Here is a 21,345-nt window from a genome sequence, read left to right as displayed (position 1 = left end):
AACATACCACAGCTAAGACCTGATGCAGCCAAATTTTTGAAAAATTGTGACTTGTTAGAGAGAACTGATGCTTTCAAACTGTGGTGCTGGAAAAGACTCTTGAGAGTCCCTTGGACTGCAAGGAGATCAAACCAGTCCATCCTAAAGGAAATCAACCCTAAATATTCGTTGGAAGGACTGATGCTGAAGCTGAAGCTCCAATACTTCGGTCACCTGATGAGAAGAGCCGACTCGTTGGAAAAGACCCTGATGATGGGAGAGATAGAGGACGGGGGAGAAGGGAATGACAAAGGGTGAGATCACTGGATAGCATCACAGATTCAATGGACATGAGTTTAAGCAAACTCTGGGAGATAGTAGAGGACAGAGGAGCCTGGCATACTGCAGTCCATGGAGTCGCAAAGAGTCGGACACAACTTAGTGACTGAACAACAATCAAAAAGATAGGTGAGAAACTAAAGAAGTCACCATGCACATTGTTCACAATTCCCCGGAAGCTCGAGAACTTCCTTTGTGTATCACAGAAGCCACTGATGAACAATTACTCATTCACTGATTCATCCATTCAGAAAATATTTGCTATCTAGGCACAGTGCTTATGGTTAAGTTCTAATAATGGCCCAAATGCTCCTGAATTATTTATCTTTACTTACCTATCATGAGCACAGTTTTTGAGGAATAATCAAAAAATAAAAAGGAAAAGAAAGAAGAAAAAAGAAAGGGAGTGAAATAAAGAAAGTTAAGGAGACAGGAGAGAGGAGGGAAGGGGAGGGGAGGGTTGGAGATGAGGGAAGTGGGGAGTATTCAAGCCTGTCTGTAAATGTGAGGATCTGAAGCTTACTGGTTGTCTTCATGAAAGAAGGATGCACTAGACGTGGTTTCCTGAACTAGTCTGACCCATGATTCTCTATCAAACTGCCACATTACTCCATCAGATACATCTAATTGTTAATTATGTAGATTGATTATGGAACCCAGCCACAGTAAACCAATTAGACCATATTTAACTGTCTCCTCATTAAAAATTGCCCTCCAGAATGTGTGGTGGTGTTGATATGCAAAAAGGCAAAATCTATTGTTATGAAAATCTTAGTACCTGGAGTGGGAACAATGAATGGTTGAAAGGTGACTATAAGTAAACTATAAACAGTGACACTTCACAAATCAGATCAATGGTGGGTGAAATTGATTTATTAACAATAGACACACTTATTGTCATCTTAAATCATTAATCATTAACCGTAAATAGAGATGATATTACGCCTTTGCTTTGGAATTAGATGTTGGCTCTCAAACTTAGCATGATTTTGTTGTCATGAGCCAGGGATTTACTAACCCTGAGTCTCAGTTTCCCCATCTCTAAAACAGAGATTATAACATTTATTGTGAAATGTTTAATAAGAAATAAAAGAGTAAATATACCAAACTGGATGGATGTGAAAAGACACACCCTATAACTGCCTCTTCCTCCTGCCTCAACATACATACCATCCTCCTCAACTCACAGAAATACAGAAATTCTAAAGACCAACTGTATAGTATAGTATTTTATAATAATCTATAAGAAAAAAGAATCTGAAAAGAATATATAGCTAGAAACATGTATAACCAAATCACCGTTTTACAGACTTGAAACTAACACATCATTGTAAATCAATTATACTCCAATTTGAAAAAAAAGAAATATAGAAATTCTGGCTAAGACCCTAGCAACAATAAAAATTGTTAAGACATAACCAAGGGACTTTTGGTTAAATATAGCATCGTGAACATGCATATTTAGTCTCATTGCTTCCAAAAATTCCATCAAAATAAAGGAATAAAATGCTATAAATCTTTAAAGACCTATTGAACAGATGAGTCAACAGAGAACGAAGTGTGTCAACGAATGTTGGAAAAGAGGAAGAAGGTAGGATGGTTATGATTGTCTCGGCACAGAGCAGAAAATTACAGCATAAACTTAGGAGTGTGGCATCAGGCAAAGCCAGCCCCTTGTCAGGTAGAAACCTAGAAGGCATCAAGAAACAGAATCACCTGATTTGGTGAAACGTGGTAGAAGGGGAAAGAGGCAAGGGCTAAAAACAGGGGAACTGGTTGAAAACTTGCAAATCCAATGACCTTCCCCACCTTCTCCCCGAGCCGGACAATGACCCCATTGTCACATTAGGGATGCATTCATTTCCGTGGGGATGAAATCACATAACTAACCTGGAAGGCTGCAGACTTGGAATCCCAGGCCCAGTAGAGGTAAGTGAGTCATTGACTGAGCTGAATAGTGAGACATCTACCCCATACCTCCAACACTTCTCCCAGAGCACTTCTGGGAGAGAGAGGCTATCACTTCTCTTTCCAGAGAAGGAAAATGGGTATGGAAAGTAGGGGAGTTGTCAGGGGAAAAAATGAGGTCAATGAATTCCTGTGTTTATAAGTTTGAACTTAAATACAAAAACATAACCATCCTGATTACCGTAGCTTTGATTGCTGTGGCATGGAAGCAATCTAAATGTCCACCGACGGATGAGTTGATAAAGAAGATGTGGTACATATACATACAATGGAATGTTACTCAGCCATAAAAAAGAACAAAATAATGCCCTTCACAGCAACATGAACCTCGAGACTGTCATACTATAATAAGGGAAATAAGTCAGACACAGAAAGACAGATATCGCTTATGCGTGGAATCTTAAAAAAAAAAAAGTGGGCGTACCAATGAACTTATTTACAAAACAGAAATAGAATCACAATTGTAGAAAACAAACATGGTAACCAGGGGGTAAGTGGGGGGAGGAATTAATTGGGAGACATGGACAGACATACACACACTACTAAATATAAAAATAGGTAACCAATAAGGACCTGGTGTATAGCACAGGGAACTCTACTCAATACTCTGTAATGGCCTATATGGGAAAAGAATCCTAAAACAAGAGTGGGTATATGTCTACGTAGAACTGATTCACTTTGCTCCACAGCAGAAATGAACACAGCATTGTGAATCAACTATACTCCAATAAAAATTTTTAAAAGTACAAAAACAAATAATAGTCATGTTGCTTAAAACAAACATTTCTGGAACAAAAAAACATAAAAATACATTTTATACAAGATATTTAACAAAAGTCAAAGGAAAGCTGCCCTAAAATTACTGATATTAGATAAAACATATGTGGAAAAAAGCGCCGAGAGGGGCACTATTAAAAATAAAAATGACAGTTAGTCAATGAGTTGATGATCACATTTCTCTTCACTTCAAACGTTAGCCTAAATAATTAAAGCGAAAGCTTACAGAATTCTAAGCAGAACATGGTATGGCCACCATTATAGTAGATATTTCAACACCAGTCTCAGAAACTGAGTTCTCTACCAGACAAAAAAATTAGTAAGACTATAACAATTTTGATAGGAATTAACAAGCTTGTACATGTCATAGATGTTTTATTTTCTTTTCTTGCTGACTTTTACATGCCCATTGCCTAGAAGATTTCTTGGCCCATAACAGATATTAAGTATTCCCTGAATGAATAAATGAATCAATATAGAGAAAACTTCACCCAAAAATAGAAAATACACATTTGTAAGTACTTGCATGCATGCCTGCTAAGACACTTCAGTTGAGTCTGACTCTTTGCGACCCTACGGACCATAGCCCACCAGACTCCTCTGTCCATGGGATTCTCCAGGCAAGAATACTGGAGTGGGTTGCTATGCCCTCTTCCAGGGGATCTTCCCAACCCAGGGATCAAACCCACACTTCTTGTCTCCTGCATTGACAGGCAGGTTCTTTACCACACATGTATAAAAATTGACCAGATACTAGGCTATACAGAAAACCAAAAAGAAAAAAAATACAAATGATGGAGTTTGCATCCTATGACAAGTTGGTGTTCAGAATCGTTTTTTAGAAGAATGTAAATCATTCCTTTCTGACCATTTAAAAGAAGTTTGCATTTTCAGAGAGTAAAATATCGACACTATAGAAAGGAAATTGAACGTTCTTAGTAGTTTCTGCTCTGCCAGAGTAGCCAGATTTGTAACTGGGCCCAAAGGAAGCAGGTCATTTAACCTTAAGGAAACTTCAGTGCTCTGTTTTCTAATCTTTCTGAGCTGACCAATTTGTACCTTCAGCCCCTTCGAAGACTTATCTGCTGTTCAGTCACTCAGTTGTGTCCAACTCTGCAACCCTGTAGACTGTAGCCCACCAGGCTCCTCTGTCCATGGAATTTTCCAGGCACAAATACTGGAGTGGGTTGCCATTTCCTTCTCCAGGGGATCTTTTCAACCCAGGGGTCAAATCTATGTCTACCTGCAACAGCAGGTGGATTCTTTACCACAGAGCCACCAAGGAAGCCACAAGACTTATCTTCTGCTTATCAACATAGAAGTCCTGTCCATCTTTCCTTTTTTTCTTCCCCAATTTTGTCAACCGAAGAATGTAATGTGGCTTATTTTTAATAATAAAAAGCATCTCAATCCACCCTATAGTAGGTTAAAAAGACATCTTCAGTAAAGAAGATATGGTACATATATACCATGGAACATTACTCAGTCATAAAAAGGAACAAAACTGGGTCATTTGTAGTGATGTGGATGAACCTAGAGTCTATCACATAGAGTGAAGTAAGTCAGAAAGAGAAAAACAAATATCGTGTACTAATGCACATATATGGACTCTAGAAAAATAGTACTGATGACCATATTTGCAGGAATAGAGACGAGGCAAAGAGAACGGTCTTGCAGACACAGCGGGGAAGAAGAGGGTGGGATAAATTGAGAGAGTAGCCCTGACGTATAGACATGACCATGTGTAAAATAGATAACCGGTGGGAATCTGCCGTGTAGCACAGACAGTTCAGCTGGGAAAGGAGGATCAGGAGAGGATATGTGTACATAGCGCTGATTCACCCTATCGTGCAACAGAAACTAAAACAGCGTTGCAAAGCAGTGACACTCCAATCTAAAAGATAAATTTAATGCTCGGAAAAAAAGACATCCTCAGAAAGTTTTCACCTTGAGCACATGGCAACACTATCAGGTATAGAGTGAAGCCCAAATAAAATACACCACAGGGTGGGAACGGTCAACTGAAGGAGAGTTGATAAACACACACATGTATAAATGGAATCCAAATTTAAAGAAGAAGGTAATTTCTGAAATGCCACTCAGTGTTTAAAGTTGGCCTCTTGGGGTTCCCAATTTCTTCAGAAGGGAAAGAAACATCGTACCTTGATCTGGAATGGTCTTGGCATTCTCCCCCTGCTTCCTTCCCAAGTTTAAAGCCTCAATATCCATTCAAACTGTCACAGTCCTCCAAATAACTCTGCTTCAAAATATACCCCAGTTCAGTACTGTAAGACATTGTGTGGCTTATAAATGAGTTAAGTTTTGCCCTCACTGATAACATTTTCCCAAAGTCAAACAGACTCTGCTTTTGTCTCTCCTTTTCTTGGTATAGCTGCACTTTATTTCAATACTTCTCTTGTAATTGAGCAATTCCATAAAATCAAATAAAATGATTTATAATGGAATGATTACTCCAGGGTAACATTTCAAGTGAAATTAAGATTGAAATCTAATTTAAAAGCTTTAATGTAAATGGGTCATTAGAGGAGGCTCTCCGGGGAATTTGCAATTAAACTAAAGTGACAAGGGTTTTGTAGGGGTGATAGACCTAAAGGTGTTAGAATACTGATACATGCTCATTTCAGATGCAGCTGGCCTTATCATGACTGCTCAACAAGATCAGAGTTGCCAAGTGAAGGCTGCAATCAGAGGAGAACAAAAACATTCCAACCCACTACAAGAATTTCTCGTGAAAAGGAAAGTTTCAATTTATGGAAGGGATTTAATGAATTCATTATGTTTAACTGACATTAATTAATTGAATTAACTGTTGTTAACCATCACCATATTATTTTCATATCAGTATGTTTTACTAACTATATAACTATTCATTTCACAATAACTAAGTTTTCTATTGGTGCAATCTTTGATATATGATATGTTACTGTATTAATACAATCTCTACACACAATAATTGCTGGAAAAGATTGAGGGCAGGAGAAGAGGACGACAGAGGATGAGATGGTTGGATGGCATCACCAACTCAATGGACATGAGTTTGGGTAAACTCCGGGAGTTGGTGATGGACAGGGAGGCCTGGTGTGCTGTGATTCATGGAGTCGCAAAGAGTCGGACACGACTGAGCAACTGAACGGAACTGAACTGACACACAATAATAGAATACTCTGCCTAGCCTCTTTGAATCCTGCCCATCTTCACCTTCAGAGGTTTCCTTTTTGCCTGTTTGGGTCTTTGACAACTAGTCATTTACTTTATTTTCTAAATTCCTTCTATTTTTGTTCCTAGATCTTCTATTTAATAATGAAGCTTCCATGTGAATAGGTCCTAGTTCTCCAAAAGGAAACCATGTTGAATTCTTTTTCCTACAGTTGGAATACTGCCCTGCACATAAGAAGGGTAATAAATGTGTGATCTTATTAACAATATGCTGTGTGCTCAGTCGCTCAGTCGTGTCTGACTCTTTGTGACCCCTTGGACTTAGCTCACCAGGCTCCTCTGTCCCTGGGGATTCTCCAGGCAAGAATACTGAAGTGGGTTGCCATGCCCTTGTCCAGGGGATCTTCCCAACCCAGGGATCAAACCCAGGTCTCCTGCATTGCAGACAGATTCTTTACCATCTGAACCACAAGGGAAGCCCAGTTATATAAGGAGTTAACTTTTATTGATCATTTTAAATCAATAAGGCATTGTTAAGCCCTTAATGTAAATGATCTCATTTAATCTTTGCAATCATTCTAGATAGAAATATTATTATCTCCATTTTTAAAATCTATATACCAAAGTTTAGAAATGTTTCAGTAACTTGTTCAAGGTCACAGAGCTAATGAGTAGAAGACACAGAATTTAAAACCACAATTACATGTAACCAAAGCCTGTGATTCTATCTATTATGCTCCACAGTTGAAGTCTGAGGTGAAACATGAGCAACAGGAAAACCAAGGTTATGATGGTTTCTTCCTATTGTGTATAGCCATACATCTGATTGATTTTGTACATTACCAGATATAATTGGCCCCAGTTTTTCAAAAGCTGGACTCATTCAGATAGAATAAAAATAAAATTCCTGAGCCATCCAACAGATGTTTCCAAATGTTTAGATTTATTTTTATGAAGGTTTTCTAAAAATCAATTTCAATTTATACACTTTATTTTTGTGGATGACAGAGATTTGAAAAGCTCTATTGAGAGTGGTGGCTGAAGTTTTACTTATTGCTTTTGAAACTCTCCAATTCTGTATATTGATATATGACAGCTTTTGCAGGAGAAGCGACACAAACGGTTCATAAATCGCTCGTTTTTCTTGGATAGCACCTAGAAGGCAAGGGTCTGGTGATTGGAGAGGTGTTCAGATCATGAACCATATAGCTCAATAGCAGAAAATCAAGAGATTGCAAAAACCTCTTCAAGGAAAGGCATTTGGAGAGAAAATGAACAGTCTGAGATGTATACTTTTTTGCCATCCTCTCGTAAGATACACAATCTTTCCTTCAGGTCATTAAAATAATTATATCATTCATTTCAACGTTGTCATATTTGGCAACTTGCATAGATCTGACTGATGGAGCAGTGGGGGTGAGGGTAGATTAAGCTAGGTAATAGTTTCCAGAGAGAAGGAGAGAGCCAACAGCTAATAGATCATTAAGCACCTAGGTAGTTAGAAATATTGGCAACTCCTTTTAGCTTGATTTGCCAGAACTTCACATGAAAAAGCAGATATTGTTGAACTAGCTCCAATACTAGTCAGGTATCTGCCTGCCCTCTCAAGAATGAGCCTGGGTTGGCTTTTACGGTCGGAGAAATGCTGTCGGGTAATGAGGAGTCCTAGTTTAATTCCACCTAGAGCTGTTTTTTGGAGAATTGTGTTTTATGTTGTGAAAGACAAAGAGGAAATCTTCTTGGAAAGATGTCACATTTACAACCACAGCCTTCAAGCCATGTATACCCTGGCCCTCCACTCCAATCATCCTAGTCTTCCAATGCTCCTTGCACACATTCAACGTTTTCCTGCCTTCCCTGCCCCAGGGCCTTTGCATGTGCTGCCCCTTCTATCCAGACTCCTCTTTTCTAAGCTTTTTTCATCCCTTGTAACTTCTCATCTTTTAAACTTAAGTTTCTAGTCAAGTGTTGTTACCTCCAGAGAAACTTCCCTGACCATTCTGTGTACACACACACACACACACACAATGGTTTGATACTTACAGAGAACTCTCTTTCCTTTTAAAAGTCAAGCACTAATGAAAAAACAAGGAAAGATGGAGAAACTTTCACAGATTAGAAAAGACTAGAAGATCAGATGAATGTATATAGTGTGGTCTTCCATATCAGATCAGGGGGCAAAAAATAATATTAGTGAAAAGCTTGATGAAATCCAAATAAAGTCTCTAGTTTAGTGCACAGAATTGTATTGGGTTGGCCAAAAAGTTCCAGAAGTTCCAAAAAGTCCCATGACAGCACCTGGAAAAACCTGAACGAACTTTTTGGCCAAGCCAATACCAATGTTCATATCTTAGTTTTGTCAAAAGTACCACAGTTAAGATTTCAGCACTAAGAAAGAGTTGGGTAGAAAATATATAGGAATTCTCTATACTGTCTTGGCAAGTTCCCTGTCAATCTACAATTATTCCAAAATAAATAGTATAGTGAAAAAAATTAACTTCTACATAATGTCTATAAGTTCCAATAACTTTCCGTGTCCTGAAGCATGACAATCAGCTAGTTTTCCTGTTGCCTTGGTTTTCTTTCCCTTTCGTTGCTCCGAGCATATTCAAAGCTCAGTTTTCCACAGTAAGACTTCTGACAGAGGGCTTGCGTCCCAGGTTCGTTCAGGTGGGGGCGTGATGGATGGGAAGTGTCATGAGAAGGTACATCTCCTGATAATCCTGGGCTCTGGGCTCGGCTCCTGTCTTTCTTTCTGGGGTGTGCTCCCCACGACTCGCTGGGCACAGACATCAGAAGTTTTCCCCTCTCCCTCCCTCAGATGGCCTATATTAGCCAGGTGTTTTGACACACTCGGAGATTTATTAAAAACTGTGGGTGTCACATTCCTGGTGGCGAGTTACAAAACATTCTGTACGGCCAGATGTTCTAAACGTAGAGACACATTTTCATTTGATATGAAAGAAAGTAAGACTTGGTTACAACAGGTAACAGCAGTGAGCAAGGTGTTTTCTTAACCCTTTGGGGACACAAAGATGAATCAGACACTGCCCCCAGAGAACCTATTAGAGAATAAAATATGTCTTCAGAAGGCCAGCTTTTTTGAAAGAGAAAAGCTATGTTTATGACATAAAAAATCACAGAATGAGTGGCCCCTTACAATAACCTATATTTTAAGTAAAAGCTCTGCAACCCAGACTCTGCCACTTACTAGCTGAATAACATTGGGCAATTTCCTTAAACTAGAGTTAGTTTGTTCATCTGTAAAATGGGAACAATAATGATACTTTCACATGTGGATTTAATGAGTTAATTTCTATAAAATCCCAAGAATAGCATCTGGTACACAGAAAGGTATGTACCATGCTGGCTCAGACAGTGAAGAATCTGCTTGCAATGCAAGAGATCTGGGTTCAATCCCTGGGTTGGGAAGATCCCCTGGAGAAGGGAATGGCTATCCAACCCCATATTCTTGCCTGGAGAATTTCATGGACAGAGGAGTCTGGCAGGTACAGTCCATGGGATCGCAAAGAGTTGGACACCACTGAGCTACTAACACTCACTTTCACTTTTCCCTGAGAATAGTGTCTGATACACAGAAAGGACTCAATAAATGCTAGTTGCTATCATTGTTATTAAAATAAATATGTAAATAGCAAATAATGCTAACAGGATTAGAATTAGGTTGAAAAACTACCATCTGTTACTGCTCTTCAATAACTTATTGTAAGCCATTCTTCTACATTATAGTTCATGGAATCTACCATTAAAGTAAGAGTATCATTTTATTTGCTGATTTGTGCAAAGCATAAGCAAAAATGTAATGTACACATCTATCTATTCTTTTCTAACAGAATACAATGCCTTTCCCCTCGCTTTGCCCAAAAGATGTTTCTCAAAGTAGAATGCAAAATAATAATTCTGTCGTTTGAGAAAAAAACTCTCATTAACTTACATTATTAGTTTCATATGCGATTGATCTTAAATTGATCATCCTCCTTGAGATATTAAATTCTGGTATTTCCTGTTTATTTAGTGTTCCTATCAGGTAACTAATGATATATGTGATTTAAAAATGCATTTGTCCACTACCATTACCATTTCAATCTCCTGGATGAATGAAATGGCTCTGATGATTTGTAACAATCTTCAGGTATTGCAAGATAAAGCTTTTGCCATTTTAACTGGTAGGTTAATTCTGATAATGTTGATGACAGACTGGAATGAGCTCATGATTTCATGAGACAGAATCCCTCAAAATCCCCATGCTACTAGAGAGAGAATGAAACCTCCCCAGTAGTGAGGCCTGTCTGTCCTGCCCCTGCCTTACTTTCTGCCATCTTACCTCAAAGGTAGGTTTTAAAGAGAAAACAAAGGAAGAGAGAGAGAAAAGTTGTATTTTTTTTTTAAATATATATTTATTTATGTATTTACTTCTTTAGCTGCATCAGGCCTTAGTTGTGGGCACACAGGTTCCAGAGAGCATGGGCTCAGCAGTTGCATATGCAGGCTTAGTTGCCCCGTGGCATGTAGGATCTTAGTTCCCTGACCAGGCATGGAACCCACATCCCCTGCATTAGAAGGCAGATTCTTACCCACCAGAGAAGTCCCCAGGGAGGAAAGCTCAGTGGGCTTTCTACACGGGTTTGTCAAACCTCAGAACTAGGAAAGCAGAGATTATGTCCCCAGAACACTGTCTTGTAAACATAACCTTCTACTTTGCTTAATATGATTGACTTTATAGAAAGCCTTCCACATTATAGGAAAAAAGTCTCAAAGAAACAAGTAAAGTTGACCCTGGGACAATCCAGGTTTGAACTGCATGGGTCCACTTTCATGTGTGTGAAGTCGCTTCAGTTGTGTGCAATCCTTTGTGACCCCGTGGACTGTAGCCCGCCAGCCTCCTCTGTCCATGGGGATTCTCCAGGCAAGAACACTGGTGTGGATGGCCATGCCCTCTTCCAGGGGAATCTTCCCAACCCAGGGATCAAACCTGCATCTCCTGCATCTCCTGCACTGGCAGGTGGGTTCTTTACCACCAGAACCACCTGGGTAACTTTGGCCAAGGTCACCCAAATTTCATCTGTCAAACAGGTAACATTTCGTGTATCAATGCATAGAAGACCCCTGGGTTCTATGATTACCTGATGTACATACTCATTCCAGTAGTTCTGAGAGGCCTCATGAGAGAGGAGGACACCCCGCCTGCCAATGCAGGAGGTGTAAGAGAAGTGGTTTAATGCCCGGGTCGGGAAGACTCCCTGGAGAAGGGCATGACAACCCACTTCAGTGTTGTCGCCTGGAGAATCCCACGGACAGAGGAGCCTGTGGGACACAGCCCAGGGGACATGACTGAAGCGACTTAGCACGCATGCACGCAAGTACTATCATTATCCTTACTTCCCAGGCTACAAAATCCAGTCTGTTGATACATTTCTCATCGTGCAGCCCCCTCATTTATATGTGCATGTATGACATTTTCCTAACGTCTTTGTGACACATTTAAACACAAAATGCTAATATAAGCCATGCACATGTTTCCCAAAATGTTTTGAGTGGGTTTTCCCTTTTGCTCTAGCTTCCCATCAAATACCCTTTCTCCAGGCTCCTTTGTGGCGTAGGGAGAAGGACAGAATTTATCCTCAACTGACAGAGCTCCTTTAGGTCTATATGCGTATGTGCTAAAATGCCGATCTCATTTACAAGACATCACCATCAGTGTAAAAACTATTTGTGGAGTGGCTTCCCCGGTGGTCCAGTGGGTAGGAATCGGCCTGTCAATGGAGAGCATATGACTTCGAGCCCTGATCCAGGAAGACCACACATGCCATGGGGCAACTACACCTCATCGGCCATAACTACAGAAGCCGGAGTGTCCCAGAGCCTATGCACGCAACTGCAGCGCAGTCCCTGCTCACCGCAAATAGAGAAAGCCGGAGGGCAGCAAGGAAGACCCAGCGCAGCCAAACATAAATAAATACAAATTTAAAAATAAAAATGAACGCTGATTGTGATTTTCTACCACCTTTACATTTTCCTCCTGAATAACAAGATAACATTTTATTGTTTCAAAACCACCAAGAAGCCACAAATTTAATGAGAAATCAATGACCAGGAGAATGATTTCAGTCAAATTCTGAACCAAGTTGAACCTTCGGGTTTTTTAAATGTTCAATCAAATATCACCATCCTGGTGTGTGAGTTTATTTTTTCTTGGCATCATGTAACTTCCTGTTTCTAAGAAAAAAGGATTAAAGTGTCCCATAAAAAAAAAATAGCTCCAAAAGCTTCTTGGACATCAAAGGGACCTTACACAACAACATTTTGATGAGTTAAGTGTAAAGGAATCAAAAACACATGGATTAAATTTCCCATAAAACCCACATGTGTTTAAAAATCAAGGGAAAACGTGCTTGGCCAAATGCGTTTGGGGTTTTGTCAAACCCCAAACATTTGAGGAATAGTGTGAGATGTTTAAGGAACACAAAACACAGCTGGATCAGCCTGTATCATTCCAACAGCATACGCCAGTGGGAGATGATAAGGAAGATAAACCCACAAAACTGTAGCTTGGGCCTGAAAACCACATCCCTGATGATTGATAAGTAAGTTGTGGCTTTCAAATATCTATTTTTTCACTGCCTCTAAACTTAGAAAATTACAATTTATATAACCTGTTAGAAGTTGCTTAGTAAAGAACTCTCTATTTTAAAAAAAGGGGAAAAAGAATCACCATTTTCAACCTTCCAATTTCCCAGCCTAACCAGATGGAATCTTTTCCAGCCCTTTCAAACCTTAATCAAGTTGCCCCATGCTTTGTATTATCTTTGACTTAGCTTTGCTAGACTAAGCACATTATTAATTGATTCTCCTTTTATTTACAGTACTATTGCTTGAAATATATACTAGGGTGTATAATTGAATTTGGGGTTTACTGTAATTAAAAAAGTCAAAAGAGCAATAAACATAAACGTTGGTAAATAATTGCCTCTGAGAACCAGCATAAATCATCAAGATTAAATGATTTTATATCACATTTCAACTCCTTAATTTTAATTTATGATTGCCAACCTACTTCAGTCATTGCTGACTAAAATTGTCAGTGCTTTCCATCTTTAGAGGTGATGGCAAGGAACTCCTGAAGATTCTCCTTTTCTGGGGGCTGAAATAATGGATCCATGTCTTTTCCTTCCTATCATTTTCCTAGAGAATTCTACTTATTTTAAAAATTAGCCCAAGTAGTGGGGGAGTGCAATTTGATTGTGGATTTAAGTACTTTTTCGAATCTACTTTCCAATTTGATAGATAAGATTTTTCATTTGGGGGAAGATCTAGCTTATAGATGTATAAATAAATAGAAACAGTGACAGATTTTATTTTCTTGGGCTCCAAAATCCCTGCGGATGGTGACTACAGTGATGGAATTAAAAGACGCTTGCTCCTTGGAAGAAAAGCTATAACCAACCTAAGCAGCATATTAAAAAGCAGAGACATCACTGCCAACAAATGTCTGTATAGTCAAAGCAATGGTTTTTCCAGTATTCATGTATGAGGTGAGATGAGTTGGACCACAGATGAGAGAGTTGGACCACAAAGAAGGTTGAGTGCCAAAGAATTGATGCTTTTGAATTGTGGTGTTGGAGAAGACTCTTGTGAGTCCCTTGGACAGCAAGGAGCTCTAACTAGTCAATCTTAAAGGAAATCAATCCTTAATATTCATTGGAAGGACTGATGCTGAAGCTGAACTGACTCATTGGAAAATACCCTGATGCTGGGAAAGATTGAGGGCAGGAGGAGAAGGGGACGACAGAGAATGAGATGGTTGGATGGCATCACCAACTCAATGGACTTGAGTTTGAAGCAAGTGCCGGGAGTTGGTGATGGACAGGGGAGCCTGGCATGCAGCAGTCCATTGGGTCACAAACAGGTGGACACAACTTAGTGATGGAAAAACAACAAATAAATAGATGTTTCCTTTGGCTAAGCAACACTGAATATAATGTTTTGAGTTATAAAAGTAATTATTGAGAGCACTGACATGATTTCCAAGAGGGTACAAAAGTTCATGAACCCATGGTTTGTGCTTTCTTGACCTCCCCCACAAGTAGTTTATCAGCAATATTGCAAATTCCTCATTCTTCTTTTCAATATAGACAACACAGAATGCTCTGTGAGACTATAATGCAATGAAGATATAAATAAACCCAAAGTATTTTTCCTAAATGAAAGCACACAGTTATGGGAACGAAGGGCATATTTTTCTACTCAGGCTCAGTCACTGCAACATGAATTAACAGTTTCTACACACTTGAGTCCAAGTTCTGTTCTCCATGTGATAATGTACAGCAAGGTCACATCTCAAGAGCTAACCCTGTACATGAATAAAAACAGCAAAAGCAACCACGATAGAATTTATTACTAATCATTCACTTAGCCCATCATTTGCTAAGATCGGAGTCAGACATTTTAAGACATTAGCTTTAAAGCTACAACAACCCGGACAGGGAGATTTCCATTGCTTCTGTTTTACCACTGAGGATGTTGAATCTCAAAAAGATTAAGTTGCTTGCGCATGAATAGACAGACAGATATGTTTGGTCACAAAGCCCATACCCTCTCCTCAACTCTGTTGCCTCTGATATATTTAAGGCAAATAAAAGAACACAGTGACTGTGTCTTAGGAGACTAAAGAGAAGGACCACAGGAGAGACAAGAGGAATATAATCCTGTCTTAAGAGGCTGGCAGCCTTTCACATCGATATGGTTTGTAGTTTCTGAAATCACAGATCCTGTTCTGTTGCCCACCCTAACGGCTATTCTATGTCCCAGCGTGATACATCTTTCTCTCCAGACATGACTTGGATCGGTTTGCTGCATTTATACTCTTTTAAATTTCCTTTGCACATGCTCAGGGCATCATTTTGGAGAGCAGTCAATTGCTCAGGGAACTGATTCCATGATGCTTTCAAGGCTGTCACCTGTTTCTCATTATTTCTTTCCTGAGCTTAGCGAACGGACATGAGTGTTCTCTATGGTGGGAATGAAAAGTCTGTGGCCAGAAAAACAAAACCACACTCACCGTCATCGTGCTCTTCCTATTATAGTCTTGTCTCCCTGGTCAGCGTGATGCGTCCTGGAATGAAGAGAAAATCTGCTCCACAGCAAGGACTTTTATTCATTGCAGCCTTAGAGGCCTTTCCGTTAATGTCCAGGGTCAGGAACCAGGCTGATGGGTCACATGAGATTGGTAGCACATGGTAAAATAATTAGCAGGTCGTCCTAGACTTGAGCAGGTGCTGTCCTGGGAATGAGAACCACAGAGAGTTTGCAGCAGGTCAATATCATGCACAATGGTGCCAAAACCCAAAATCAGTACATGAGACCAAATCTACAAAGTGAAATCACGAAAGAGGAACGGCTCCTCCAAAAAGAGATGAGAAAAATGTGCTGTCTTGACAATCAGAGTAATTTGAATTAAGTTAAACTAAGATGGGAGGAAATGAGAAGAGATAGAAAAAACAGATACATTCAGCTATAAAATACCAAACACATGCATTTCAGGCAGTTTAAGAAAACTGGAAGCAAATATCTTTAAAAGCCTAACATGAGTAGTCAATAGATAAATGGACAAATAAAGAGAATAGACAATTTACAAAGAGAAGAAATATAAAGGAAAATATCCCTTTTCACTGGAAGTAACTCTATTTTTTCAAATGATGTATTCTTCCCGTCAGTTAAATTCATACTTTTTAAAGTGCATCATTCCCATTGAAGGTAAGAATCAAAGGAAATAAACACTTTCAAACATTGGTACTCGGAATTAGCATAAATCTTTTACAAAGAAATCTGGCAATGCATATAAAAGTCCCCCAATATTTATATATTTTAGCTGCCTTAGAAATTGACTCTAAGGAAAAAATCTTTAGTGTACATACAAAGATATTTGTTACAGCATTATTTATGGTCAACATACAGAAATAAACCCAAAATATCCTGAAAAGGAAGAATGACAGATCCAGTCAATGAAATATGACAGCAAAAGTGATTTTTGTGGATGTGTTTGTTACATTTATTTTGGTTTTTTAGCTTTCTATTTTATACCGGAGTATAACTGATTATCAGTGTTGTGGTAGTTTCAGATGCACAGCAGAGAGACTCAGCCATACACACACCTGTATCCATTCTGCAAAAGTGATTATTGTGAAGACTAAACACTTTCGAAATGCTTTTATGATTATATTGATTGAGAAAGAGAAGCAAAAAATTCTATGATAATAAATACAGACAAACAAAATTTTGTATTGGAAAAAGGAGACTGAAAAGAAATATACTAAAATAACAGCAAGGTTTGTACAAGCATGGTGGAACTCTTGCTATTGTATATTTTTTTTCATTTGCCACACCTTCCTCAATGTGATTGCATCACTTTTATTAATGTGACTTTTAAGGAGTAGAGCTAACATTTTAAAATCACTATCTTTTTTAAATAACTCATTGAAGGATCAGGGGGAAAACCCCAAACACTGGCAAGACATACACAGCATTTACATTTAAGGGAATGATAACAGGAAGGCATCTAAATAGGTCCCATAATTTATAAAGAGATATAATTTAAAAGAGATAAACCTCTTTTATCTGAAAGACAACGTATTGAGTGTATTGAAACATCCAGAAAAGCTTGGTAAAGAGGAATGCATGCCAAAAGAAATGAATTTCCTGCTAAAATAGGTTGAAATGTACATAGATAAGGAAGTGAAGAACAGATTTCTATGAGGTAGCCTGGGCTACAGTCTTCTGTTCTTGCCATTTTAGGCCATATGGACTCAGTAAACAAGTCTGTTTGACATTGTTTCAGAGTATCTTCCCTGAGGCCAGAAGGCTCTATTAGACTTCTTAAATCCTATTCTGACTCTATAATTCTATGGACTGTATTAAATAATAAACAATTAAGTATTAAATAATAAGGAGGCTTCCCTGCTGACTCGGTGGTAAAGGACCACCTGCCAATGCAGGAGACGTGGGTTCAATCCCTGGGTCAGGAATATCCCCTGGAGAAGGAAATGGCAACTTACTCCAGTCTTCTTGCCTAGGACATCCCATTCACAGAGGAGCCTGGCGGGCTACAGTCCATGGGGTCACTAAAGAGTCGGACAAGACTTAGCAACCAAAACAACAGCAATAAATTGGGATGTCTCATGGTATCATATTGGGTAGGTGGTACTGGAGGCCAGGTGGGGATAGGAGGGGACAGAAGAGGACTTCTTACACCATCCTCAGAAATACATTCATCCCACACTTGTAAAGACCACATCAAGACAACATTCCATCTGGCTCCAGAAATGAGAAGTTAAAACATAGGTGTTTCCAATGCATGTGGAGCAGATAAGAAACAAAATCATTTGTATAAAGGGCTTGCTTTTTTGCAGGGTGTGCCATAGATGAGGGCTTCCCAGGTAGCACTAGTGGTAAAAGAAACTGCCTGCCAAGGCAGGAGACCTAACAGTTGCCGGTTTGATCCCTGGGTCAGGAGGATCTCCTGGAGAAGGGCACGGCAACCCACTCCAGTATTCTTGCCTGGAGAATCCCATGGACAGAGGAGCCTGGTGGGCTACAGTCCACAGGGTTGCAGAGTCAGACAGGACTGAAGCGACTTAGCACGGTCCAGCACAGCCATAGATGAAGGTCATTAAGAGTTTAGATATTGTCTGTGATATTCTGAAGAGTTAATAGTCTGGTTGGGAAGATAAACATAACTGCATAAAGGAATGGGTAGTTAATTTTAAACAAAAAATGAAAAGGAACAAAGGAGGCAAGAACTATTATAGAAAAAAGCACTTGATTGGTGTAACATTTGCTCCTGAAGTATACAGTCTAACATCTTCCCCAAGAACGCGTCGCAGAAACATTACTGGGAACAGCAAGACATCAGAGTGGAGAGGTTATTTGTCTCTCTGGTTGTAGGCATTTGTTCATGAAGTATACACCAAATGATAAGACACTCTTCATGTTTTAAAGCACATTCTTAGAAGCATCATGGCTCATCAGTTTTACATTCTTAGTAGTATTTTGTCAATTATATTGTTAAGGTTCAATATGTTTTTAAGGAGTTGTATTTTACAGGAACTACCCCTGTGCTAGAGTCAATAATTTCTCTTTGGCTTATTATGGGCCAAATTAAGGGACAAGAGACGCCCTGAGATTCGATATAGTAAAGTGCTCTGCACTCCTCAAATTCACGAGGACTCGTTAAACTCGGTTGTCCATCCTTGACTGAATTCCAAACGATTTCGATGTTTGGGTGAGAGAGATGCTGTGTAAAGATAAAAGAAGAAAGATGGACTTAGAAACTGTTTCTTTATACCCTTGTCTACTTGTTTGCTTTCTTGTTCTTAAATTTCAAAACCCTACAGTAACTGAAAAGGGCTTATCTGTGTGCTGCCGAGAGGGGATTTAGGCAATAATGAAAGGAAATTGAGGTTTAGCTTGAAGAATGCCTGCCTGGGCTGGCATGGCAAGTATGTTGTTTTCTGGAAAATATATGCAACTCCCCTTCCCTAAAAACCCTGTGTTTTGTTGTGATGGTAAATATCCCACCTTTTCCTGCGGCCTGCTGTTCCTCCGCTTGGTATTTAGCGGAGAGGACAAAAGTCTATTTTTGTGCCAAGGATAAAGTCTCAAATTGATGAGACTTTGCAAATGAGAGCTCATGGCAGTCTTTTAGAAATATTGTTATTGTCCCTGGAAATAGAAGTAGACATCTCCTCTTCATCCAAACTTTCAGAGCATCTATTGTCCCCAAATGACTCCACCAGCCTGGAATTTACAGAGTTTGAAGCCAGTGATTTAAGGTGCTATATGTAGCTCATACCTGCAGTTTTGGGTAAGGTGAAAGCAATATTTTCAACCAAACGATAATGTGCTCAAATTATTCCTTCTGTCTTCTTTAAAATACAAAAGATTGCTCCTCAGACAAGAAAAATTACTATAAAATACACTAATTGATTAAATATGTATTAGAATAATATATCTACATGTAAGCTGTGCACTTACTTTTCTAGCAATTTAGTCTTAATTCAGAAAACATCATAAACAAAATAGGACACTTCGGCCAGAAGAGGCCCTTAATTTCAACAACATCAGCCATTATTTCCTGAAGTCCAAGTGGCAGGAACTGACATTTACTGTGAACTTACTCTGGAAAAGAGATGATATCAAATCACTTGGCGACAGAAGATGAGATGGTTGGATGGCATCACTGACTCAACAGACATGAATTTGAGCAAACTCTGAGAGAGAGGGTAGGACAGGGAAACCTGGCCTGCTACAGTCCATGCAGTTACAAGGAGTTGGACACAACTTAGTGAATGAATGACAAATGTCTATTATCTCCGTTGATTATCATGAACTACTTTGGAAATAACTGTCATTATCCCTATTGCACAGATAAGGAAACCAAGGCAGAGAAAAATTAAGTAAACTTCCTAAGGTAATTCAGCTGATAAGTGAAAAAATCTAATAATGAATCTCAAATTTTATGCTATTTACTACATCATTGCTAGATAAATATTATGGAAGTGCTGGTGGCTTATAGAATTCATTAATTCACCTCTCTTTTAAAAAAAAGTATGCATCTATGAGCACAGAACTAAGAGTATTCAAGAGATTAAAGAACAAGGAAAATCAAAACAGAAGGAGCCTATAAAGGCTCCTAAAAAGTCAAACGGCAGGATTAGCAGGTGTTACAATAGGGTGTAATTAAGACATACCATGATAAGCACCAAATATTTCATCCTTGAAACATTCAAGAGAATGATGTATCTAGATGAAGATCTTGATAAGAAAATTATTCATATGAGACAAGTTCTCCTGGAATTTCATCTTGAGGTCTTTTTTAAAAAAATATATAATTGTGTAAAAGTTCTGGTGTAACGGGTTTCATCGGGAGGGAATTTTTCTGCCAGTGAGTGCGTGTCTGATGTGAACATCCTGTTGTCTTAGAATGGTCACCACTGGAGGGCAGAGAGCACATCTGATTGATTTCTGATGGAGCAATTGATACATTGATAAAGCAATGTAGTTGATTTTGAGGCAGCCCCTGGTGGGATCTACCATGCTTAGAGAGAAATGGCTTTGACTTTGGGATTTGGTGACAAAAAAGTAAGAACCTGCCACACCTGAGGCTGAGTTCAAGCTAGTTCCTGGTCAAAAAGTCAGAGACGTTTTATGCCTGATGGCCTGTTTCAATGCCAAAGTCGGTTTCTCCCTGTTGTATTCTGTTGGCTTCTGCTGCCCCCAGTCCTTGCCTAGCTACGGGCACGGTTCCATCTCCTCAGTTAAGTAGGGGGTTCTAACACCTGCGGATTACTACTATCCCCAAGCCCCCCACCTTTCCCAGAATCTTCCTGTTTAAACTATTATCTGGTCATAACAAGCTGGGCAAGATCCATGAAATCCCCACAGACAATCCAAAAGCATTTTGTCATATTTCTCTGCCTAGATGGTGCAATTCACAGCAAGGTGGGTTTGAGGGGATGGGCAGAAGTGGGGGATCATTCTCTTCATTCTTTTTCTCAAGCACCTTCTGGAGTTTTTTTGCTTTTCTGTTTTGCTTTTCCGTTGTCACGACTGCCCAGAAATAAGACAGCATCTCAAATATTTCGACTTACATTTTCTTACATGGAGACACGTCAACCATGCATTCGATGACAGACGGTGTGTGTGTGTGTGTGTGTTTAAATAACTTTGCCCCTTTCTCTAAATCACAGATAATCACGAGCAGAGTTGGTGGTTGCTTTTTTTTTTTCCAAATGGTTGCAAATCCCCAGCCCATGTGATAAAAGATGCTGACATTAATATTCTGGTGTGCAAGCTAATTCCTTCAGCCCAGCTGTGAGGCAGCGGCTCTGTGACCGAGGTGAGACTGCGGCAATGTGCGGTGTGTGCAGGGTCCCCTGAAAGGCTGATCTGTTACTGCACCTTGTGCAAATTACGGCAGCTCGACTGTTTCCATGGATGAGCAGAGTGGCTGTTTTCTTACTGCTGCGTTCAATTTACTGGCTGCCTCGAAAGGTTCAGAGCGGCCCCTCGGTTTGACTATTAACTATT

The 21,345-nt window shown here is 39.4% G+C and overlaps 1 long non-coding RNA gene across 1 annotated transcript in view; it reads right to left on the bottom strand.

Moving 5' to 3' along the window:
* LOC122685030 overlaps positions 1-15,409 on the bottom strand; it is a 141,826-nt gene extending 126,417 nt beyond the window's left edge. The window contains exon 1 of the long non-coding RNA XR_006338226.1: positions 15,320-15,409. This is a non-coding gene — a long non-coding RNA (uncharacterized LOC122685030). The remainder of the gene's footprint in view (positions 1-15,319) is intronic.
* Positions 15,410-21,345: the final 5,936 nt, after the last annotated feature.

Source organism: Cervus elaphus, chromosome 27, assembly GCF_910594005.1.
Source record: "Cervus elaphus chromosome 27, mCerEla1.1, whole genome shotgun sequence".
In the NCBI taxonomy this organism is placed as follows: domain Eukaryota; kingdom Metazoa; phylum Chordata; class Mammalia; order Artiodactyla; family Cervidae; genus Cervus; species Cervus elaphus.
Note: the sequence above shows the minus strand (reverse complement) of the source record. Positions and strands in the feature narration are given on the sequence as shown.